The sequence below is a fragment of the Capra hircus genome, chromosome 6, assembly GCF_001704415.2.
Source record: "Capra hircus breed San Clemente chromosome 6, ASM170441v1, whole genome shotgun sequence".
NCBI lineage: Eukaryota > Metazoa > Chordata > Mammalia > Artiodactyla > Bovidae > Capra > Capra hircus.
Window position 1 is genome coordinate 85,589,034 of NC_030813.1, and position 26,526 is coordinate 85,615,559.

The 26,526-nt window shown below is 37.0% G+C and overlaps 1 pseudogene; it reads right to left on the bottom strand.

Annotated features, from left to right (window-relative positions):
- On the bottom strand, positions 1-25,944 carry LOC108633316 (annotated as a pseudogene).

Consider the following 26,526-nt stretch of genomic DNA (forward strand, 5'->3'; position numbering starts at 1 on the left):
AATTAAGGGAAAAAGAGAAACACCTCAGAATGAGTTTCAAAGCTTCTTTTATGAGCTTCTCTGGTGATTCATATGGTAGAGAATCTGCATTCAATGCAGGAGACCTGGATTCAATCCCAGGGTCAGGAAGAAATAGCTACAGAAAAAACAAAACAAACAAAAAACTTCAGAATGAGATTTTCAAAACTTCTTTTCATGGATATCAAACACAGGGGACATGAAGTTAGACATCAATTCATAGTAATTTCTAAATAATGTTAAGAAAGTTCATCATTATTTGATGACTATTCAATTAAGACTAGATTTTTTGGATCTTTTCCTCTGATTTGATTTGAATGTTCATTGAACAGAATGGTCTCTCTAATATTTCTTTTACTGATGGCAGATTCTTTATCCACTGAGCCACGGATATTTGTCTATAATTTTGTACCCACTCATATTTTGATTGTCTGGGAACTAATTATGTCTTCTCATTTAAGAAGGAATTCACTGTCTAATAAAAAGTCACATATTTTGTCTTTCAGAACTTTGAATATACCAAACAACTGTCTTGGCCTGCCAAGTCTCTACTGTTGGACACTCAGCCGTGTCCAACTCTTTGCAACCCCATGGACTACAGCACACCAAGCTTCACCATTCTTCACCATCTCCCAGAGCTTGCTCAAACTCATGTCCATAGACTCGGTGATCCCATCCAACCATCTCATCCTCTGTCATCCCCTTCTCCTGTTGCCCTCAATCTTTCCCAGCATCAGGGTCTTTTCAAATGAGTCAGCTCTTCGCATCAGGTGGCCAAAGTATTGGAGTTTCACCTTCAACATAAGTCCATCCAATGAACATACAGAATTGATTTCCTTTTGGATGAACTGGTTGGATCTCCTTGCAGTCCAAGGGAGTCTCAGGAGTCTTCTATGACACGACAGTTCAAAAGCATCACTTCCAGGGCTCAGCTTTCCTTATAGTCCAACTCTGACATCCACACATGACTACTGGAAAAACTATAGCCTTGACTATATGGACCTTTGTGGGCAAGGTAATATCTCTGCTTTTTAATACGCTATCTAGGTTGGTCATAACTTTCCTTTCAGGGAGCAAGCGTCTTTTAATTTCACAGCTGCAATCACCACCTGCAGTGATTTTGGAGCACCCCAAAATAAAGTCTGCTACTTTTTCCACTGTTTCCCCATCTATTTACCATGAAGTGATGGGACCAGATGTCATGATTGTAGTTTTCTGAATGCCGAGTTTTAAACAGACTTTTTCACTCTCATCTATCACTTTCATCATCTGCTTCCCTGGTGACTCAGAGGTTAAAACTTCTGCCTGTAATACGGGAGGCCTGGGTTTGATCCCTCAGTCAGGAAGATTGCCGGAGAAGGAAATGGCAACCCACTCCAGTATTCTTGCCTGGAGAATCCCATGGATGGAGGAGCCAGGTGGGCTACAGTCCATGGGGTCACAAAGAGTGGGACATGACTGAAAGAGGTTCTTTAGTTCTTCTTTGCTTACTGCCATAAGGATGGTGTCATCTGCATATCTGCTGCTGCTGCTGCTGCTGCTGCTAAGTCACTTCAGTCATGTTGGACTCTGCAACCCCAGAGACAGCAGCCCACCAGGCTCCCCCGTCCCTGGGATTCTCCAGGCAAGAACATTGGAGTGGGTTGCCATTTCCTTCTCCAATGCAGGAAAGTGAAAAGTGAAAGTGAAGTCTCTCAATTGTGTCTGACTCTTTGCAACCTCATGGACTGCAGCCTACCAGGCTCCTCCGTCCGTGGGATTTTCCAGTCAAGAGTACTGGAGTGGGTTGCCATTGCCTTCTCCGCTGCATATCTGAGGTTATTGATATTTCTTCCAGCAATTTTGATCCCAGCTTGAGCTTCTTAAAACCCAGTGTTTCTCATGATTTACTCTGCATAGAAGTTAAATACACAGGGTGACAATATACAGCCTTGATGTACTCCTTTTCTATTTGGAACCAGTCTGTTATTCCATGTCCAGTTTTAACTGTTGCTTCCTGATCTGCATACAGGTTTCTCAAGGGGCAGGTCAGGTGGTCTGGTATTCCCATCTCTTTCAGAATTTTCCAGAGTTTATTGTGATCCACACAGTCAAAGGCTTTGGCATAGTCAATAAAGCAGAAATAGATGTTTTTCTGGAACTTTCTTGCTTTTCTGATAATCCAGCAGAAGTTGGCAATTGATCTCTGGTTCCTCTGCCTTTTCTAAAACCAGCTTGAACATTTGGAAGTTCACAGGTCATGTATTGTTGAAATCGGGCTTTGAAAATTTTAAGCATTACTTTACTAGCGTGTGAGCTGAGTGCAATTGTGTGGTAGTTTGAGCATTCTTTGGCATTGCCTTTCTTTGGGATTGGAATGAAAACTGACCTTTTCCAGTCCTGTGGCCACTGCTGAGTTTTCTAAATGTGCTGGCATATTGAGTACAGCACTTTCACAGCATCATCTTTTAGTTCTTTCACCTCCACTAATTTTGTTCGTAGTAATGTTTCCTGAGGCCCATTTGACCTCTTATTCCAGAATGCCTATCTCTAGGTGAGTGATTACACCATTGTGTTATCTGGGTCATGAAGATCTTTTTTGTATTGTTTCTATGTATTCTTGCCACCTCTTCTTAATCTCTTCTGCTTCTGTTAGGTCCATACCATTTCTGTCCTTTATTGTGCCCATCTTTGCATGAAATGTTCTCTTGGTGATGTAATGAAAGTGAAAGTGAAGTCGCTCAGTCGTGTCCGACTCTTTGCGACCCCATGGACTGTAGCCCACCAGGCTCCTCTGTCCATGGGATTCTCCAGGCAAGAATACTGGAATGGGTTGTCATTTCCTTCTCCAGGGAATCTCCCCAACCCAAGGATCGAACCAAGGTCTCCTGCAATGCAGGCAGACGCTTTAACCTCTAGGGGTCCAAATTTCATTTTCCTCCATATGATTATCCAGTTTCCTCAGTACTATTCATAGAACAGATGACCATTTTCCTATTGTTTTGGGGTTTTTTTGTCAAATATTATTCAATTTTATAGGTAAAGGTTTATCATCCTATTCACTCATCTATGTGTTTTTTATGATAATACCATATTTTTAAAATGTCTATAGTTTTGTAATAGAGTTTAAAACAAGAGGTGGCATGCTTCCAGCTTCATTATTATTTCTCAGGATTCCTGTGGCTATTTCAGTTCTTTGAGACTTCATAAATATTTAGGATTTTTTTTTTTTCCATTTCTGTGCCCCAAAATGCTTTAAAAGCTGGTCATTCAACTCATTCTTCCCAGCTAGGTTCCTAGAGGAACTCTTTCTAGCTGTGAAGTTCTCTCTTGGAGCTAAGCAATGCTGGCTTGAGAATATGATGATGCAGCCAGGAGCAAGCTGTCTTCTTCATTCCAAACTGTGTGACTGTTCTCAGGTTTGTTTGTTTGTTTTTGTTCCACAGTGTTGCTGAAATATCATAAGTGGACTTTAGATCTCTCAAAGATGTTTTTGTTCATGGGTAGTGACTAATTGTTGACCTTAGGGAGTAGTGAGGCCGGGTTATTCTATGTTTCCATTTGTATCTCTCCATTTTACTTCAAGAACTTTCTCTTCCTTTAATTTAAATATGTCAATATAGAATATTTTAAATAATTATTAAGTAGCATGGTTCCATTTTTATAATTATTTCTTTTTTCTTTTCTATTTATAAACTAGCACAAAAATATCTAAATTAATATTTCTATACTGGTAATTTGTTATAACTACATGAGGTGAGTTAAGTGACTTTTTTCATTTTTATTTTTGTATATTTTTGTCATATTACCTAAATTCTTTACAGTAGTAATATCTTTTAAAAAATAAATATTAACAATGAAAAAAATATGTCTTTTTTAAAATAGCTTAGTTTCTTTAAATAAATTTCTTTGAGGTTGGAATCTAATACTTTCATAGAAATTAAGACATACAAGACAATTCCTTTTGATTTTAGCTATGTCCTGGAGATTATGTAAAAGTACTAAATTTAATTGAATGAAATGAATTACTCCTTTTAAAATACTGATGCTTCTCAGAAAAGCATGCATCCTATACTCACATAAGGTTGTTAATAACTTCATTCAAAGCATTAAGCAGATCAGAACTCATCATTCTATGCAAGTCTAATTCAACAGTTGTCCCTTTGGCTTTTACTCAAGCAACATTATCAAGCTGATTACCCAACAAGGGAATTTCCACCATAGGGACCTATGATAAACAGTTTCATAGATCCCATTGGTTCCACAGTGAGTGATAAAAGCTGTGGTTTTGGAATGGCCTGAAATATATATATACAAGTGTTTAAATGGTAAATGGTAATAGCTTCACACACAGAAAATCATGGCACCCGTATAAATCATTAATTCAATTAAGTAACATCTTCTATATAATTCTGTGCCATGAGGCCATATATAAATTCCTATAAGCTCCAAAGAAGGTAGTAATTGATTGGCTAAGCATCATTTAGTAATTCCAGCAGTTAAGTAATTCCACTAACCTCTGAAAGTTTTGTGTAGAGTTAAATGTGGAGGGTACTTGCCACTGGACAGGTTGTTGGGGTGAGGATACTTTAATAAACAGGAATGGAGGAATTTAAGTAAACAAATGCTTGTGTGAATGGGAAATTGAAGGTGAGATATGCAGGGTTTCAATGAGAGAATGTTGGCATCACAGGCTAGAAAGATCAACTAGTGAAAGTTCATGAAATATATGTTTAAGAAAACAGGATTTTGTATTTGAATTTATAGCAATCTGGTCACTAGGTCATGTCCAACTCTGTGACCCCATGGACTATACAATGCATGGAATTCTCCAGGGCAGAATACTGGAGTGGGTAGCCATGCCCTCCTTCAGGGAATCTTCCCCACCCAGGGACTGAACCCAGTCTCCCACATTGTAAGTAGATCCTTTACCAACTGAGTCACCAGGGAAGCCCATAGGAATCTGGAAGCATTTATAATATGATAGATAATAAAATGGTGTTTCACATTTTTTTTTCCAGATACTTACTGTGGGGAGAGTGCAGAGAGGTGGGAGAGAATGGATACAGACAGTCAAAGAGTGCTGCAGTATTCTGTACAAAAGTTAATGAGAACCTGATTTAAACATATTTTCCTTTACCGTGATGCTGAAGTGGGAGAGTTTGCATCATAAATGGGAAAATTATAAATTTCATATTTATGTTAAAGCTTGATAAAGATTCTGTCCTTGACCAAAGTCTAGTCAGGCTCTTCTGAACTCTCTTCTCAACCAGGTCCTGATTTGGAAGCTTGATTGTTAATCCCTGCATTACTCAATTTTAGCAAACATCCTACTGAGTCAGTTTAGCTAGACTTCTCCAACCTTGATATTTGATCACCTTTTTCGCTGTTGATTCATTCTTACCATCTTCCACCCTGGCCTGCATTAAGCATGCATCTGGTTAGGTTGGCTTTTGCCAGAGTCCCCTTCTCTGTGTCAGTCGTTCAGTCAATCAGTACAACTCTTTGCAACCCCTTCGACTATTGCCCCATCAAGCTCCTGTGTCCATGGAATTCTCCAGGCAAGAACTGGAGTGGGTTTCCATTCCCTTCTCCAGGGGATCTTCCCAACCCAAGGATTGAACCCAGGTCTCTTATATTACAGGCAGATTCTTTACCATATAAGCCACCAGAGAAGGGAGTAAACTTTGAGCAAACTCCAAGAGATGATGAAAGACATCATGGTCAAGGAAGCCTGGCATGCTGCCGTCCATGTGGTCACAAAGAGTCAGACACGACTGAGAAACTGAATAACCCATATTTCTGATGTTTCCTCTCAGGAATTTTCTATCTGGTGACTCCCCACTCTGCACTTTGACCACTTTCCCCTTTTGTACTCAGTTGAATCCAATCTCTTCGACTTACTGTAGTAGCAACTATATTTATCACAATGATCTTGAATAAAGTGTGCCTTACAGTCTTAGCAAGTGTCGTGAATATTTTTTTCTCTAGAAGAAATGTGAAAAAGACCAAAAAAAAATTTTTTTTGCTTATTTTGAATGCAAATTTGTTGAATTTATTTGTTATTGAGTAATTGTTCACATTATCCCTCATTCAGTTCTATTTAATATTCTTTTCTTTGGTCTTACCGAGAAGATCATTCTGTAGAATCCATTCATATAGCTAGGTATTGGCTCCTAATATTTCTGATTTCTTTCCTGTGTATCTTCACAGAACCTGTTAAGACAAATGTCTTTACACTATTAGAAGATTTTTAGGTTTTTCATATCCTATCAGAGGAAGCCAACTAACCTAGAATTAATTTGGTTCAATAACTCCAAGTAATACACAAGCAAACTGAGGCCCTATGTAAGCAATTAATGTTTTTAAATATTGACCTTATAGACATATTTTCAAGTGCTTGCAAAAATCTTAATCATTAGGCTGTCATCATCAGGTTAATTCTCATTTAGGAGATAAAGAATAAAAAGGTAATCTGTACCAGAGGGAGATCTGTACCTTTATCAGGCTTTTGTATCAGGGTGAATCTGATCTCATGAAATTATTTAGTACAAGTTTCTCTTAAATTTTTTTGAAGATTTGAAAAGGATTAGTTTATTTAATTTTTTAATAGTTTAATAGAATTTACCAGTTATATTATCTCTCCAGGATTTTTCCTTTTTGGGAGACTTTTGCTTATTTATTCAATCTCTTAATTTGACATAAATCTGTTGAAATAATTGACTTTTTACTCAGACTCACAGATACAGAGAACTAGTGATTGTCAGCGAGATAGGGGGTAGGAGTGATATATGAGTAGGGGGAAGGGGAGGCACAAACTGTTGTGTAAAAGACAGACTCAAAGATCTCTTGTTCAACACAGGGAGTATAGCCAATATTTTGTAATAACTGTAAATTGAAAGAAACCTTTAAATCTGGACAAATTTTTCAAAAGTTAATTAATTTGAGGATTCTTGAGTTGGTAGACATGTAATTACATAATTATGATGCAACCATTTTGTTTGATTTCTACCAGTATAGAAAAAACACATTTAGTAATAATAAATATAATACTGGGATCTAACACTATTATGTAGATGGATGATCAAAGCAATTCAATAGTTGCTATACAAATAAATTATTATAAATAAGCAAAAAGCTTAAGTAAGGTGAGTTTTTTAAGGTATTTACCCATAGCCTCTAGCTTGTCTAATTTTGTTGTACAATTTTTATAATAGCCTTTCTTCTCTTCTGGTTGTATTGATATATAGCTGACATACATGCATGCTAAGTCGCTGAGTTGTGTCCAATTCTTTGCAACCCTATGAACTATAACCCTCCAGGCTCCTCTGTGCATGGGATTCTCCAGGCAAGAATACTGGAGGGGAGCCATTCCCTTCTCCAGAGGATCTTTCTGACCCAGGGATCGAATCCACATCTCTTATGTCTCCCATATTGCAGGCAGATTCTTTACTAGCTGAGCTACCTGGGAAGCGCCATCTGTCATGTTATATAGGTACAAATTTGCAGAAATAAATTTTTTTTTCCCTTGAGATGAGAACTCACTCTCCCAACAATTTCTGTGTATAACATACATCAGTGTTCATTAAATTTATGATGTATATTGCATCTTTGGTATTTATTTGGTTTGGAAGTTTGAACCTTTTAGCCACCTTCTTCCAGTTGACCCTTCCCCAGTCTTCTGCCTCTGAGCGCCAAAAATCTGATCTATTTTTCTCTGAGTTTGTTTAATTCTTTCTTGTTTTGAAGCATGATAGCTCAGTTGGTAAAGAATCTGCCTGCAATGCAGGAGACCCTGGTTCGATTCCTGGGTCTGGAAGATTGGAAGATACCCTAAGAAGGGATCGGCTACCCACTCCATTATTCTTGGGCTTCACTTGTGGCTCAGCTGGTAAAGAATTTGCTTGCAATGCAAGAGACCTGGGTTCACTCTTGGGTTGAGAAGATCCCCTGGAAAAGGGAAAGGCTACTCATTCTAGTATTCTGGCCTAAAGTTGAACACGACTGAGTGCCTTTCACTTTCACTTTCTTTCACAGCAGTATGTTTCTGGTAGACAACATAGTGATTTGGGTTCTCTATGTATTTCAAAATGATCACAACAGTAAACCTAATTACAATATATAACAATATTACATAGTTACTGTGTATAGTTCCCTCACTCTGCTTGGCAAAAATATACGTATATATGTAAAAGATATGATTATTTTAAGTTCATGATCTTTTAAGTTCAAATGCATTTTAAGAATCTTGCGTTTTTACTTTCTTACCACACTCAAGTGTTTTTGAAATTGCATTTTAAATCTTACTGTTTTCTGTATCCCTTGACTACTTATCGAAGTATACATGATTGTACTACTTTTGTTTTTTAACCTTCCTTCTAGCTTTATGCTGGCTGATTTACTAGCACTATGGTATATTTCTCTTCACCATGAGATGTTTGCTTTTGTAATTTTCATGATTCTAGATGTGGTCTTTTCTTTCTCACTTAGAGAAGCCCCATTAACATTTCTTGTACACCTGGTTTGGTGGGACTTAATTCTCTAAGGTCTGTCTAGTCAAGGCTATGGTTTTTCCTGTGGTCATGTATGGATGTGAGAGTTGGACTGTGAAGAAGGCTGAGCGCCGAAGAATTGATGCTTTTGAACTGTGGTGTTGGAGAAGACTCTTGAGAGTCCCTTGCACTGCAAGGAGATCCAACCAGTCCATTCTGAAGGAGATCGGCCCTGGGATTTCTTTGGAAGGAATGATGCTAAAGCTGAAACTCCAGTACTTTGGCCACCTCATGTGAAGAGTTGACTCATTGCAAAAGACTGTGATGCTGGGAGGGATTGGAGGCAGGAGGAGAAGGGGACGACAGAGGATGAGATGGCTGGATGGCATCACCAGCTCGATGGATGTGAGTCTGAGTGAACTCCGGGAGTTGGTGATGGACAGGGAGGCCTGGTGTGCTGCGATTCATGGGGTCGCAAAGAGTCAGACACGACTGAGGGACGGAACTGAACAGAATTCTTTTAACAGTATTCAGTTAAATTATGAATAGAATAATTATTATGAGCATTCATAGCTTAAAATTACATGTAATTCTTTATTTTAAGTAAGGATAAGGGAAAACAGGTCCCCAGTTGTTTAAGAACATCACTTAGTTATAACATAAAAAGATATCAATAAGACTTTTAATTTGTCAGAACATCGTAGAGTGAACTGCAGAACTCTTTACTGTATAATTAAAGTTTTCAATTGTTTATAAACAAGTAGAGCTATTTAGGCATATTCTAGTAGTCTATATTGTCAGTTTCAGGCTCAAACAGGGCCTGGTTCAAATTCATTATTTAAAAGGGAATACAGTCCCAAGGTATTCTGTGAACCAAAATTATATTTTAAAATATCTATTCCTTAATTATCCATGATGACAGTTGTAACTTGTGTATAGGTCTCACATTTGAAAAAACAAATAGGAACAGCAAAACAATGTTAAATTACACAGAAGCCTTAAAACCTAGGCACAAAGCTTACTGATTAACAATAGTCAATAACAAGTTTCATTCATTATTTAAAGAAACCTCTGCAATATGCTTCTTATTTGTAATGCCAAGTTTAAATTAGGATACAAATTAAATATCCTGTTTTAACATTTAATACTTTTTTTTTTATAGTTTAGTTAAATTGACATTGTATGTATGTGCTTAGTCTTTCAATGGTTTCTGACTCTTTGTGACCTCATGGACTATAGCCCACCAGGCTCCTCTGTTCATGGGAATTCTCCAGGCAAGAATACCTGAGTAGGTTGTCATGCCCTCCTCCAGGGATTGAATCCAGGTATCCCACTTTGTAGGCAGATTCTTTACCACCTGAGCCACCAGGGACAATGCCAAAAACTTTTCCTACATTTTAAGCTCAGTTTTAAGGAGAGCTTCATGGATGTTAAAATAACTGCCCCTCAGAAAATAAGATTATTTTGTGGAATCTGGGCAAGGGTTGATGCAATCATATTAGACTTTTTTCTGTGAGGTTTTGGACCACTGACCCAAGAGTAAACATCAAACTCTTGTAACTCCTAGAAACTAGCCCATGAAATATGAAAGTTTATGTTATAAGAATGAGTCACACACTTTTCACAATGTGTCTGAATTATTAGAATAACCGTTTAGGAGTATAAAATATGACCTGAAATCATTGGTTTTTAGGAAAATTCAGTTCAGGTTAGTCATTCAGTCGTGTCTGACTCTTTGTGACCCCTTGAATTGCAGCACACCAGGCCTCCCTGTCCATCACCAACTCCTGGAGTTCACTCAGACTTGCGTCCATCAAGTCAGTGATGCCATCCAGCCATCTCAGCCTCAGTCATCCCCTTCTCCTCCTGCCCTCAATCCCTCCCAGCATCAGAGTCTTTTGCAATGAGTCAACTCTTCACATGAGGTGGCCATAAAAGTACTGGAGTTTCAGCTTTAGCATCATTCCTTCCAAAGAAATCCCAGGGCTGATCTCTTTTAGAATGGACTGGTTGGATCTCCTTGCAGAGCAAGGGACTCTCAAGAGTCTTCTCCAACACCAAAGTTCAAACGCATCAATTCTTCAGCGCTCAGCCTTCTTCACAGTCCAACTCTCACATCTATACATGACCACTAGAAAAACCATAACCTTGACTAGACAGACCTTTGTTGGAAAGTAATGTCTCTGCTTTTGAATATGCTATCATTTAAGTTAGATATATTATAATCTTCACAGATATGTATATATTTGCAGATGAGAAAACTATCTCAGAAAAGTTGAGTAATTTGTCCAAGGCTACAGAGCAGTAATTGGCAGAGGTAAATTTCTAAATTAAGCTTGTTTTTTGTAGAGCCAATGAGTATATTCAGTAAACATTATTCCATTCTGACACTCTCTCCACAATGCTCTGAATGAAGAACTTTTGATTTCTGCTTTAAGTTAAATAGTTCTGATGCTGTACTTTGTTAGACTGTGGATGTTAATAAGATTATCTTTCTTTCATTTTTCAGTTTAGTCACAGTCAGTATAATGGCATACTCTTGAAGTATTTACATTTTTTCTGTTGTCTAAGTTTCAATTGAGTCTACATTATTTATACTTTTCTCTTTGTGTGAGCTACCACAAACACGGTTAGAAACAAAGTAGCCATATAATTACTACAGAGCTTACAATTGTATTCATTCATGCTAGCAAGGTTATGCTCAAAGTCCTTCAAGCTAGGCTTCAGCAATAAGTGAACTGAGAACCTCCAGATGTACCAGTTGGCTTTTGAAGAGGCAGAGGAACCAGAGATCAAATTGCCAACATTCCTTGGATCCTAGAGACAGCCAGGGAGTTCCTGAAAAACGTCTACTCCAGCTTGATTGACTATGTTAAAACCTTTAACTGTGTGGATGACAACAAAATGTGGAAAATTCTTAAAGAAATGGGAATAACAGACCACTTTATCTATCTCCTGAGAAACCTGTATGAGGGTCAAGAAGCAACAGTTAGAAACAGTTATGGAACTGACTGGTTCCAAATTGGGAAAGGCACATGACAAGGCTGCTTATTGTCACCTGTCTATTTAATTTCTATACCGAGTACATTATGTGAAATGCCAGCCTGAATGAATAACAAACCAGAATCAAGATTGTTGGGAGAAATACCAACAATCTCAGATATGAAGATGAAGCCCTGATACTTTAGCGCCTGATGGGTAGAGCCAACTCACTGGAAAAGACTCTGATGCTGGGAAAGGTTGGAAACTAAAGGAGAAAGGGAAGCAAAGAATGAGTTGGTTAAATAGCATTACTGACTCAATGGACATGAATCTGAGGAAACTCTGGGAGATAGTGGAGGACAGAGGAGCTTGGCATGCTGCAGTCTATGAGGTTGCAAAGAATCAAACACGACTTAGTGACTGAACAACAATAGGAGCCACTCTACTGAAAGAAAGTGAAGATGAACTAAAGAGCCTCTTGATGAGGGTGACCAAGCAGACTGGAAAAGGTAGTTTGAAACTCAACATTCAAACAACTAAGATCATGGCATCCAGGCCCAACACTTCATGGCAAATAAAAGGGGGGAAAAAATAGAAGCAGTGACAGACTATTTTCCTGGGCTCCAAAAATCCCTGAGGATGGTGACTGCAGCCAAGAAATTAAAAGATGTGTGCTCACTGGAAGGAAAACTATGATAAACCTAGATAGCATATTAAAAACCAAAGCCATCACTTTGCTGACAAAGGTCCTTATACTCAAAGCTATGGTTTTTCCACTAGATATATATGAATATAAGAGTTGGACCATAAAGAAGGATAGTTTAGTCACTAAGTCATGTCCAATTCTTGCGACCCCATGGACTGTAGCCTGTCCATGGGATTCTCCAGGCAAGAATACCAGAGTGGGTTGCCATTTCCTTCTCCATGGGACTTCCTGACCCAGGAATCAAACCCGGGTCTCCTGCATTGCAGGCAGATTCTTTACCAACTGAGCTGTGAGGGAACCTCAAATAAGAATGAGCACTGAAGCATTGATGCTTTTAGACTGTCATGTTGGAGAAGACTTGAGAGTCTCTTGGACTGCAAGGACATCAAAACAATCAATCCTAAAGGTAATCAGTCCTGAAAGTTCATTGGAAGGAGTGATGCTGAAGCTGAAGCTCCAATACTTTGGCCACCTGATGGAAAGAGCTGATTCATTGGAAAAGAGCCTGATGCCTGGAAAGATCGAAGGAACAGGGGCTGTAAGAGGATGAATTGGTAAGTAGCATCATCAACTCAATGGACAGCAATTCAAGAATACCCTGGGAAATAGTTTGAGGAGCTTGACATGGTACATTCCACAGGGTTGCAAAGAGACTGACAGGACTCAGCAACTGAACAATAACAAGTCGACAGAGTAGCAACATTGGGACACATCCTGTTGACATCACAAAGGAAAAGAGAACTCTGGAGTATCTAGCGAGCTAAGTCGTTTCAGTTGTGTCAGATTCTTTGCGACCCTTTGGACTGTAGCCTGCCATGGGATTCTCTAGGCAAGAACAACTGGAGTGAGTTGCCATACCCTCCTCCAGGAGATCTTCCCAACCCAGGAATCGAACCCAAGTCTCCTGTAGCTCCTGCATTGTTGGCAGATTCTTTACTGCTGAGCCACCGGGGAAGCCCCTGGAGTATCTGGACCTAACAGTTATGTGTTGGACCTGGAACTGATACATGCCACTTCAGTTCATTTTCATTGGTCAGAGAGTTTTGCACAATTGTACTAAGCTCAAGGACTAGGGGCATTATTGTTGTCAAATATCTGGCATATTTGTTGAGCATTACAAATGATTACCACAATAATGAATTAAATACTTCTGGTAGCATAACAATCTAAGGTGGATAATTCCCATTAATTCCTGTGCTCAGGTTTTCAGTTTGAGTGTTAAATGCTAAATAAACTGGAAATCATTCCAGGAAGTAAGTACTCAGAGAAGTAAAAAGAAGCATGGTTAATTACCTTAGGCAGGGGCTTTGCAGACTTGTATTGCAGTCCTCCAACAAGTTCAATGTTAGGTTAAGTAAGGGTATGGAAATTCAAAATTCTGTTCAAACCAACATTTCAGCTTTTTCCCATAATCTTACATAATGTGGTAGGTTTTCCTGAACAAAATGAAAGATGATAAAGGGAAAACAATCTGATACATGTATTGCCATCAAATTTTCTGAGTAAAGTCTTTAAAGAACCTATATTAGTCTTAGGCAACCCATGAAAAATCAATAGTTCTTCTCCCACCAAGAGTACACAACACTGAGATTATGAAGAAACAAACGCTGATTTGAGCATGGAACAAACCAAAAGCCTGCTGCTTTCTCTCTGTTTGAGCTAAACCCGAGCCCCACTCCATGCTCAGAATCAGTACTTGCTTCTAGCAATGAACAAGAAACTCAGCCAGTGATCCTCAGCCCTCTATGGTAGAAGCTCATTCTCTTCTGGAATTCCATTTTATCTTATCCTCTTCACTCCAAAAGCCTTTGATAGCTTTAATAATGACTTTTGTAATTGACTTTTTTTTTCTTTCTTTCTTTCCTGGTGTTTGGAAATGTGCTGCCACAACTAATTACATCCTATCCAGAGAGGAAATCTTACAATAAAAATTTTAAAGTAATTCTTTCATTTTATACAAAATGAAAGTTTCTGTTTCCTACGGCTTTGTCCCCTTTTGTGAAAATAGAGTATTGCATCATAATCTGGCGGCTAAATATTTGCTCTTTTAACATATTTGCTAACAGTACAAAAGAGTTCCCTTCCAAACAAAGTGGAAAGCAAGTGAATATTTACAGAATAAGAATGCAAGTAGGTGACTCTGAATTAAATCACTTTCCTTAGTTTGCAGCCTGAGCTTCATTTCTGAATTCTGTATAACTACTGTGGTGTAGGGAACCTTACTCAGAGTTGGTGTCTTTTTGAAATATGCATTCTGTATCACTGAGAGGAGGAAACCGTAGCTCTCTGGTTTCTCACCATAAGGCTTTTTGAATATTTTCCTTGGTGTTCCAAGTGTGCTAAAGTTTTAATTAGGAAATGTGAGGATTTTGATCTGTCAAGAAAATCTGTATACATAAGAGATCACAAGCAAAACTCTGTAGTTTAGTGGTTTGATTCTGGTAACGCCAAAAATCAAAACCCTATTTCAGACTCAGTATATATTGCATTTTGGAGCCTTACTGGTGTCAGCCAAGGGTATAATTTATTCTCTCTGTGAAATGATTTATTCCCATGCCCTTAAGCCTATGAAGGTTTTATTAGGATAGAATTTAAACATCATGTAATTATTCCTTTTATCTAAACATCTATATAGCTTTTTGTATGTTTATAACACCGTGAAACCATCACCGTCATTACATTTTAGAAAATTTTATTACTCCCCAAAGAAATCCTGTATCCATTCATGGCCATTCCCCATTTCTTCCTCTTCTCAGCCCCTGACAACCACTATTCTACTTTCTCTCTCTCTTTTCCTATTTCAGAAAAACCTTGTTTCACTTAATATAAACGAAAGCATACACTATGTGATCTTTTGTGCCACTTTCACTTAGCGTAACATTTTCAAGGTTCATAGTGTGGCCAAATGTATCAATATTTCATTACTTTTTGTTCCTGAATACTATTTTTTCAAGGATAATGTACATTTTTTTTCATCCACTCATCAGTTGATAAAGATTTGGGTTGTTTTCTTATTTGGCTACTAAGAATAGGGCAGCTATGAGCATTCATGTATGTGTTTTGTGTGGGAAAATGGGTTCATTTTTCTTGGTTATAGACCTATGAGTAGAATTGTGGGATCATGTCATTGATTTGCTTTATTTCATATCAAGATACTTTTTGGTTGTTGTTAAATCTCTGCTGCTGCTACTGCTAAGTCGCATCAGTCGTGTCCGACTCTGTGCGACCCCATAGACGGCAGCCCAGCAGGCTCCTCTGTCCCTGGGATTCTCCTTAGTAATCCACTGTGCTTCAAACATCTTATTGAAATGAAGACAATATAGTAGGAAAACTAAAAACTATATCAATTATTGATATAATTGATCTGGATAAAGAAATTGTGAGAAAAATATTTCAAATTTGGAAACGCATTTCCCCATTTCCAAAAGTACATACCACTTTTGATACTATGCTAGGGCATTTGTTGAAGAATGAATGATTGAAAGATATTTTACATTTATAGAAAAGTGCACCTATGTTTTATTTTGTATTTATTATTGATTTCATGCAGATTTTTGTGTTTAGACACTGTGAAGTTAAATGTTAACTTGCATATTTCTGTCTGGTAAAAAAAAATCATCCCTTAAATTATGATTTATTGCCCTATTAGACATCAACTATTTTTGTGTATACCCTAATAATATTATCTTTGCACTCTTTTTTCCCCAAGGTGTTTATAGTTCCTCAAAATATTTTTTGAACCAGATGTTCTCTTACTTGTTTCTTCCTCAATTATAAGAACATATTGGTACATATTTTAATAATTATATAAATTATAATTTATATCTTTAAATTTTAAAGATATACTTGGAATACATTATATAATGAAGATTCTAAACTGATCCTGAATGACAATCTATATCTAATAGTATTTTTTAATTTAAGAAAGTAAAATAAATGTTTTTCTTCTGTTTTACAAGACTGTATTCTTCTTTCTCACATTAATGATATATTTCTCAAAGAATATTTTAGGGGAGAATAGAAAGAGCTAGGAGAGAATCAGAATCTTATCTCATTATTAATACTTCACTATAAAAGAGGTTCCAAAACTGAGTACCAAACTGCTGGAACCAGAAGTAAACAACTTAGATCCAGGTATAGGTCAGTCACTGGTTGGTCCATGACTCAGAAAATGTCACTAGGATGAGATTTTAAGTTATCTGTTTTCAGTTTTGCCTCTTGTATCGTGGACTCTAAACATGAGTGAGCAATATATGCAGCAGTTTTCCCCTACATTTTTTAGGGTAAAGACTAGAGAAACAGCACCTATTTCTGTTACAAAATTTCAGGAAACTGTCTCAATGCAACAAGTCAACCTTGATTAGGTCATATGCCTTTTGAACTTATTTCCTATTTCTTGGCAGCATACTTCATTAAAAGCTTTCATGTTGTTTGTGAGTCTTTGAAGAAATAATTCCTTACAGGAAATTTAGAACAGATACTCAAAAAAATGGAAAGGGGAAATGGCTATAAAACAAGATGCTGCAACTATCAGGTGCTGATAGTTTAATTTTTAAGAAATAGGTTGTTGTTGTTTTTTGGTAATGATATATTATTAGAGATCCTTTTGTCAAAAATATCAATAAATAAAACAATGTTGAAATTCATATGAAATTGAAAAAGACCCCAATAGACTAAGCAATCCTGAGAAAAAAGAATAACCCACAGGCATCACACTTTCTTGTTTCAAGTAATGGTATAAAACTATACTAATCAAGGTCATATGGTACAGGTATAAAAACAGACACATGAACCAACAGAACACAATCAGAATCCCAGAAATAAACTCATGTATATATATATGGTCAACGAATATTTCACAATGGAGCCAAAAATACTCAATGGAAAAAAGATAGTCTTTTAAATAATTCTTCCTGAAGAAATGAATATTCTCATGCAAAAGAATAAAAATAGACCCCAATCTTATTCCACTACAAAAATTAACTAGGAATGGATTAAAGACTTTGATGTATGACTTGAAACCATAAATTTCCTAGAAGAAAATAAGGTAGAAATTTTCTTAATACAGATCCTGGCAATGATTTTTTTAAATTAACACCATAAGCATAAACAATAAAATTAAAAATAAACAGGCGGGATTAATTCAGACAAAAAGGACTATGCATAGAAAAAGAAATGATCTGCAAACTGAGAAGGCAACTCATAGATGAGAGATAATATTTGTAAACCATATATATGATTCAGGGTTATGATTCAAAATCTCTAAAGAACTCGAATACAATTCAGTACCAAAAGTCAATTTTATAAAATTAGCAAAGGATCTGAATATAGAATTTTTTTCCAAAGAAGATATTCAAGTGGCTAACAAGTACATAAAAAGATGCTCATCATTGCTATTCAGGGAAATGCAAATTAAAACCACAGTGAGATATTAGGTTGGTGGGAAAATAATTTCAGTCTTGCATTGTTGACCTTTGACATTTGATATTGGAATACATTCTTAAATGTGGTTATGATATACATCATTTTAATATGTATTTCTTACATTATTTTGTGCTAATGAATTATTACTTGCTATTTATTTTATGTATGTTTTAGACTATGGAAATTATGTTAGACAAAAAGCAAATTCTAGTGATTTTCTTATTTGAGTTCAAAATGGCTCATAAAGCAGTGCTGACAACTCACAACATCAATACTGCATTTAGCCCAGGAACTACTAATGAACGTACAGTGTAGAGGAGGTTCAAGAAGTTTTGCAAAGGAGGCTGGAGCCTTGAAGATGAGCAGCACAGTAACTGACCTTCAGAAGTTGATAATGACCAATAGAAAGGACCAGGAAGCTGATCGTCTTACAACTACACAAGAAGTTGCCTAAGAACTCTGCATCGACCATTCCACAGTTGTTCTGCATTTGAAGCAAACTGGAAAGGTTAAAAAGCTCAATAAGTGGGTGCCTCATGACCTGACTGCAAGTCAAAAAAAAAAAAAAAAATCATCATTTTAAAATGTCATCTTCTTCTCTTCTATGGAGCAAAAAAGAACCATTTCTGTATTAAATTGTGATGTGCAACAAAAAGTGAATTTTATACAATAACTAGCAATGACCAGTTCAGTGGCTGAGAAGAAGCTCCAAGTCAGTTTCCAAAGCCAAACTTGCACCAAAAATGAGCCCTGGTCTTTGTTTGGTGGTCTGTTGCACAACTGATCCACTACAGCTTTCTGAATCTTGGTGAAACCATTATATCTGAGAAGTATGCTCAGAAAATCAATGAGAGGCCAGCATTGGTCAACAGAAAGGGCCTAATTTTTCTTCACAACAATGCCTAACCACAAGTTGCACAACCAATGCTTTAAAAGTTGAACCAATTGGGCTACAAGGTTTTGCCTCATTTGCCATATTCATTCTTGCCAACTGACTATCACTTCTTCAGGGATCTCCATGACTTTTTGCAGGAAAAATGCTTCCACAACCAGCGGGATGCAGAAAATGTTTTCCAAGATTTTTATGCTACAGGAATAAACTTACTTTTCATTGGCAAAAAATGTGTTGATTGTAAGTAACTTTGTGCAATGATGAGTGTTAACTAGAGTTCTTGTGGTGTTCATTTCACAGTGTTGTTGTTTGCATCCTAAGCCACTTCAGTCAAGTCCAACTCTGTACGACCCATGGACTATAGCCTGCCAGGCTCCCCTGTCCGTGTGATTCTCCAGGCAAGCACACTGAAGTGAGTGTTGTTGTTTAGCCACTAAGTTGTGTCCAACTCTTTTGTGACCCCTTGGACTGTAGCCTGTCAGTCTCCTCTGTCCATGGGATTTCCCAGGCAAGAATACTGGAGTGGGTTGTCATTTCCTTACTTTCCCAACCCAGGGACTGAACCCATGTCTTTTGCATTGCAGGCTAAGTCTTTATCACTGAGCCAGCTGGGAAGCCTTCATTTCACAATAGGACACATATAAAATCATTATATCATATATCTGTGATAAAGGAAAATGATTTTAAGGCAGGACAAGGAAAATTTAATACAAAATTTCCTCTGTCATTTGTGATAATACTCCATCCCCTCCTTCAATTTATCTGCATTATACATTAACTAAATCCCCTTAGAAGTCTCAGAAATGCCTACTCACCAAAAAAACAAAACAAAAAACTTCTTCCTGCTGCCAGAAAATTAACGCCTCGGAAGATAATACTCCTTCCTTAATCACGTAAAGGGTCACAATGACACACCACTTGCCTTGTTGGCCTATGGAATCTGTCAATATTACTCTGATGTATAACCCTTTATATCAAAAACCTATACAAATATGTTTCTGACTTCTAATGGGCAGAGAAATTTCTTCAGTGCTTTCTGAAAGACTATCTTCTGGGTTATAATCCTAAATTTGACTTGATTAAGATTTTCAATCTATTTTGTATAATGACTATTGATTAATTTTTCACTGACACCTGAAACTAATGCAATGTGTTATGTTAAATATATCTTTAAAACATCAAACTGAGTATAAGCAGGGAACTGCTTTCTCAAAGATATTTTAGGCAAAATCATTCCTAACACAATTATATATAAAAGATCAATTATGCAAAAGGGAAAACAAAAGAGTAAACAGATGTGCTAAAATAGAGGAAAAAAAATGTGCTCAGGGTTACAGCTCTCTAGTGGACTGCTAATGCAATTATGAATAGAACACCACCAACAAGAAAAAGGGGCTTCCCTGGTGGCTCAGACAGTAAAGAGTCTGCCTACAATGTGGGAGGCCTGGGTTCAGTCCCTGGGTTGGTAAGATCCCCTGGAGGAGGGCATTGCAACCCACTCCATTATTCTTGCCTGGAGAATCCCATGGGCAGAGGAGCCTGGCAGGCTACAGTCCATGGGTTCGCAAAGAGTCAGACACAACTGAGCAACTAAGCAGGAGCAGGAGGAATAAGGAAAAATGCAATTAGATTAAAAGTTTATAAACATAGTCCTTTACAGAAAAATCATAATTTTGTTTTCCCTTTTCTAAGACAAGAACAGATGAAAACAAGATATATTTATTTTTTAGTTTCATGCTCACCACATGTCAAGCCCTACAACCAGCCAACCAAGTCTAGATAGGATGCAAAAAAAAGCCTGAGAAATAGATTAATCAGAAAGAAAGCAGGCTGTAAAAAAGGAGACATAAACAAAAAAGAAGTAAACCAAGGTTATAGAAAATAAGCACACTGTAAGATTCGGGTTTTTTCAGAATTTTTTTTTTTTAACTTAGCAGCATCAAGCAGGTTTTACTCATAAATAGAGAGAATATTCCTTCTCTGATATGTGTTCAGTACTCAATCATATAAAACAAACACAAAAAGAAAAAGAAAAAAAGAATAAAAAGAAAAGAAAGTTAAAAAAAAAAAAAGAAAAAGTATTTTCTTCACTCAAAACAATTTAGCAACAGGACCATGTGAGATTTCACTTAAAAATCTTTTCTAAATTTTCATACAATCAGATAAATATTTACACTATACATATGAAATAAGAATCATTCTTACATGTAAATTTCTTTTGCCTAAAACCTTGCTGTAATACTCATTCCATTGTAGAAATACATAATATGAATAAGTCATATCACTCATTGTATACAATAAACAATTAACCAGTCTCTGTACAAAAGTTATGTTGTCTGTCAGTCTTGATGCACTGACAGGAACATATGAAAATGGCATAGAAGTCCAGGACACAATTGCTCAATGATATTCCCAAAGGAAACCCGAAAAAAAAATTTTTTTTTTCCGAAAAGATTTATATAAAGGGAATGTTGAGGAGCTCAGCCACCAACTCTCCACAAAAATTTAAAGGATCAGCAATACAGATATCAAACTTAGCTGCCTGTAGCGTGCTAGGTAACTCCTATTTGTAATAGCACTATCACATACTCTTTTGGCTTTTGCTAATAAAGTATTCATTAGTTTTTTTCCGGTTTACTTGCATTTTTTTCAAGTCCCACAGTGACAGTTTGGGCAGTTCAAAAGAAACTGTATAGAGATCAGTATTGAGCCCTTCCATGAGAGTTTGTTTACTTACTGGCCATTGGATAATCTCTACATTAAAAGGAATCTTGGTATGATCCATCAGAAGGCTTGGTGAAGGTACAAGAAAGGGTATCTTGTGTCTAGGAAGGTGGAGTTCTTCCAGAATAACTTTTAATCCAATCAACTAAAATTCTCAGGCCTTCCAGTACTTTCCTCATCCTTCCAGGGTCAAAGTGAAAAGTGAAAGTCACTCAGTCATGTCTGATTCTTTGCAACCCCATGGAATATACAGTCCATGGAATTCTCCAAGCCAGAATACTACAGTGGGTAGCCTTTCCCTTCTCCAGGGGATCTTCCCAACTCAGGGATCAAACCCAGGTCTCCCGCATTGCAGGCAGATTCTTTATGAGCTGAGCCACAAAAGAAGCCCAAGAATACTGGAGTGCATAGCTTTTCCCTGCTCCAGAAGATCTTCCTAAGCCAGGAATTGAACCGGGGTCTCCTGCATTGCAGGTGGATTCTTTACCCACTGAGCTAGGAGGGAAACTCTCCAGGGTCAAAGAGACATAGAATCAGCATGAAAAGGACACAGAAGTCTTTCACAGTCTTCGTGACTAACTCTTGCTCAAACTAAATTTGGGCTTAAGCCAAGTGTGTGAAACTCACAATTCAAAGATCTCTTCCTTAATTCTCCCAAGTTTATAGTAGGTTGGGCTGAACTTTGAATTGTGTACTTTGCAATAAAGACTAAAATGAAATGTAGGTGTTATTGATTGGAAAAATGTTGATTAAAGTTAATAAAAAATAAGAGAAAAAAACTCAGAAGAAGAGTTTGTAAGTTTCTTTCAGAGAATATCAAAAGAAAGGGCTTAAAGTTAAATATAAACCCATAATAACTTTTAAATAATGTTAAGAAAATTCATCATCAGGTATGCATATTTAATTAAGACTGGATGTTTGGGATCTTTTTCTCTGGCTTTATTTAAATGTTCATTTGATCAAAAGTGTATAAATATCTCTAGTATTTCTTTTAGTGATAATTATACTAGATATTCCACATAGAAAAGAGAACATCACTTACTGCCATAAGGAAAGAATATGCCCACTTTAAGAGGTGTTAAGGCAGAGACACTTTCAAATAAATATTTTGATGTTAAATAAAGTGCTCTTTTCACTAAATGACATATATCTTTATGAAAAAGAGATAAATGTATCTTTCTACTATAGCTGTAAATATGAATTAAAGTTCAGATTCTAGATCTGATTCACATTATGTTGTGAAAAGATATCTCACAGTGGAAAAGGTATGTCATAAAGATATCTTGATAATTTTATCCTTCATTCGAAGGGTATCTGCTTCTATTTCCTTTACTTTCTGTTTGAAGATATTTCTTATAATGTAGAATTCCTTTTTTTTGGAGGGGAGGGGCTTGGATTTTTACTCGTGGAAGCCATGATCTAGTGTAAAAATGGATTCAGTGATATTTAGGGCAATAACTTCATCTATAACTTTTCTGCTTAAAAAGTTAACTTTCTTCAAGTGAATAATCAATAAAAGTATGTGATGATAATAGTATCATCTTAAAAATAATTGGCTAATAATGAAAATATAATTCAGTAATTATCCAAAGATAAAATTATGAAAGAACTGTGAAGAAATAAAACACCTCTTTTCATACAAAGGAAACCCTATAGGGATATTCAGGCTTCCCAGGTGGCACCAGTGGCAAAGAACACTCCTGTCAGTGTAGAACACTTAAGAGACATGGGTTTGATCCCTAGGTCAAAAAGATCCCTTGAGGGAGGGCATAACAACTCTTTCCAGTATACTTTCCTGGAGAATCACATGGACAGAGGAGTCTTGAGGGCTATGGTCCATAGGGTCATACAGATTCGGACATGACTGAAGTTATATAGCATGCATGCACAGGGATATTACTGATTTTTTTAGAAGTCCAGGCCAAAACAGAGTTGGTTCATACATTCAAAGTTCTTAAAGAAGAAGCACTATCCCTAATAATTTTATGTGAAAATGATGTTCTTCAGAAATAAAAGAGAGGTCAACATATTGTCAGACAAACAAAATCTGAGTACAAAATTACAGACCAGGATCTTTGATGAATGAAGATGTAAAATTAGCAAATCAAATTCAACAGCACAAAAATTGGATCATACTCCACGATCAAACAGAATTTGTCTATGGGTTTCAAGGATGGGTCAAGATACATAAATCAATAATGCGGTACTCGTCATTAAGAGAATGAAAAACAAAATTAAAGGCTCATCTTAATATATGTGAACAAATTTGGAAAACATAACAACTCTTCATGATAAAAATGCTTAACAAACTGGATATAAAAACAACATGATTTACATAATAAAGTCCATCTATGACCAACCTGGGCTTCTCTTACAGCTCAGTGGTAAACTCCCTCTGCAGTGCAGGAAACACAGAGATGCAGTTTTGATCCCTAGGTTTTTAGGAAGATCCCCTGGAGGAGGGCATAGAACCCACTCCAGCATCCTTGCTTGGGAAAAAACCCATGGAGAGAGGTACCTGGGGAGCTATAGTCCATGGGGTTGCAAAGAATCATATACAACTGAAGTGACTGAGCATCACAAGCCTATAGCTAGCATCATACAAAATGAAGGAAGGCTGGAAGTTTTCCTCTAAAATTCCATCAGGAATAATGCATGTGTGCTACTCAATAGAAAAATAGATGTCCTAGCCAGAACAATCAGGCAAGGGAAAGAAATAAAAGATATCCAAATCGGAAAGGAAGAAATACAATTTTCTTCCTTTTCAGATGATATGATCTCATATATAAGAAATTCAAAGATTCCACCAAAAACTGTTAGAAGCAATTAATGGATTCAGAGTATTTTTAGGGTAAAAATCACCATACAAAACTAAGTTGCATTTCTATACACCAACAGCAAAACATCTTAAAAATGATGAAAGGAAACAACCCTATTCAAAATCAAAACAAAAGCAATAAAGTACTTGGAAATAAATTTAACAAGGTAGTGAAAGTTCTGAACACTATAGACTTTCTTTGAAATAAATAGAAGAAACATAAAAAGTTACAATGATATATATATATATATATATGTGTGTGTGTGTGTATCTATATATTCATGGATGAGTAGAATTAATATTGTCAAAATGTCCATCTAATCAAAGGTGACTTTTTTCAATGCAATTAATATACTAATTACAAAGCATGTTTAAACAAATAGAAAATAATCTGAATATTTGTATAGGCCACAGAACACCCTGAATTGTTGAAGCAATTCTGAGAAAGAAGAACGAAACTGGAGGCATTATACTTCTTCTTCAAATTATGTCACAATGCAATAATAATAAAACAGTATGACACTGGCATAAATTATGCACATACGCCAATGGAACAGAAATGAGAATTTAAACAAGTGTCAAATATAACATCAGCTAATATTTGATATGGGGTCAAATAACATTAAAAGGGAAATGGATAATATACTCAATTAATGAGATTGGAAAACCAGTGGCTCATATCACTTTTATATATCCCAGTCTTATGAATAGCTAAAATTGCTAAAAATGTCAGGTTAATGGCATGTAACCATTTTGCTGAGTTCATGCAGATAATAAAATAAAATCATTCCCAGTATATGTGACTATTCCTATCAGGGTAAATAGCCACTGTGAAAGAGATCCACTTAGAAAGTAGGTGCCAAGTATCCAGTTGATCTACTCAAACTATGGTGCCATATCAGGAATTCAGTGTTTAATTAGATCTCCAGCAGATGTGATCCTCCTGACACTCAGTTAGGGCATAGTTGTTAGGAGCCACGTTAGGCATTACTGACAAAATAGAGGCACGGCCCTAAATCCTCTCACTTTGTTCCATAGGCACAGATCCGGACCTGGAATGAAGAAGTTAGGCTTTGTGATTCTGACTTGTTTTTTCCTTTCCTCAGCTGAGTTAACTGTAGAGAATATTAAGGTGCTTATTGTTTTTGAGAGGAGCATGAGAAGGCATAAAGCCTTCTGCAGCTGTGCTGAAAGAATAATTCATAAAGTTAATCACTGACATTTGTTCAAGAACTTTTACAAAAAAGTGTTCCAAGGTGAGCACACAGGCCACAGCTTGAGGCCATGGGAGGGATTGCTATCTGAAGCCCATTTGTGAGAAAAGTGTTTATGGCAAAGGAGTTTGCTGAATTTAGGGCTTAGGAATAATTAAAATAGTTAGAAGCTAAAGATTTAAGGATTGCTGTAATGTTACAATATTCTACTATAGCTTATAGAAATTAGGGACGTTAGAGATATTATTAGCTAGAAGCCCTTTCTAAGAAATAGTGAGCTTAGGATAGTAGGGGCAAATAGGACTTAGAAAGATAAGAATTAAACTGAGGAATGTGGTATGCAGCCCAGACATTTAAGGACAAATGAGAAAAAGTAGATAAGAAGAATCACTGAGGAAGGAACTCCTTTTGAGGGGCAACAATGATTTTTGGAGATAAACAAATCTGGGTCAATGGGAACTAAAAATTTCAAACCTCTGACCTAATGCTTTTGAATAAAGTATAAAAGGGAATCATAAGCTTGAAATAAACAGGCAGTCCAAGAAAAATGAGAGGCTGCCTCACTTTCTTGCCGACACCCCCCACACCTTCAGGTTGAATCCCTGGCTGCTAGAGCTCGACTCTGGCACACAGTTACATGAGTTTGGTGAATAGGAGTCCAAACATTGAGGACCATGTATAGCTTCACTTGCCATTACCACAGCCATTTGGTTAATTTGTTCTAGGGACTGTCACTGGGGTAGATCATGATAGAGGCTGTCTGTTGTGGCCTGGCTGGGTAATTTGGCTTATGTTATTGCTTAATGCCTATCCTATGATAGATGGTATAACAGTGTCTCAGAGCCAAGGAGGGCTTCCCTGGTGGTGCAGAGGTTAAAGCGTCTGCCTGCAATGTGGGAGACCTGGGTTCAATCCCCGGGTTGGGAAGATCCCCTGGGGGAGGATATAGCAATCCACACCAGTATTCTTGCCTGGAGAATCCCATGGACAGAGGAGCTTGGTGGGCTACAGTTCACGGGTCGCAAAGAGTCGGACACGACTGAGCGACCTCACTTTCACTTTCAGAGCCAAGGAACACAATGCACTATCAGTAGTCAACAGACAAGAATAAATGGATTCTTTCAAAAACTCAAAAAATAATGAACTGTGGCAACACCTTGATTTGAGATTTCTGGCTCCCAAAACTGTGAAAGAAGAAATTTCTGTTAAAGTATACTTTACCATCTGAGCCATGGCTTCCCTGGTGGCTCAGATGGTAAAGAATCTGCCTGCAAGGC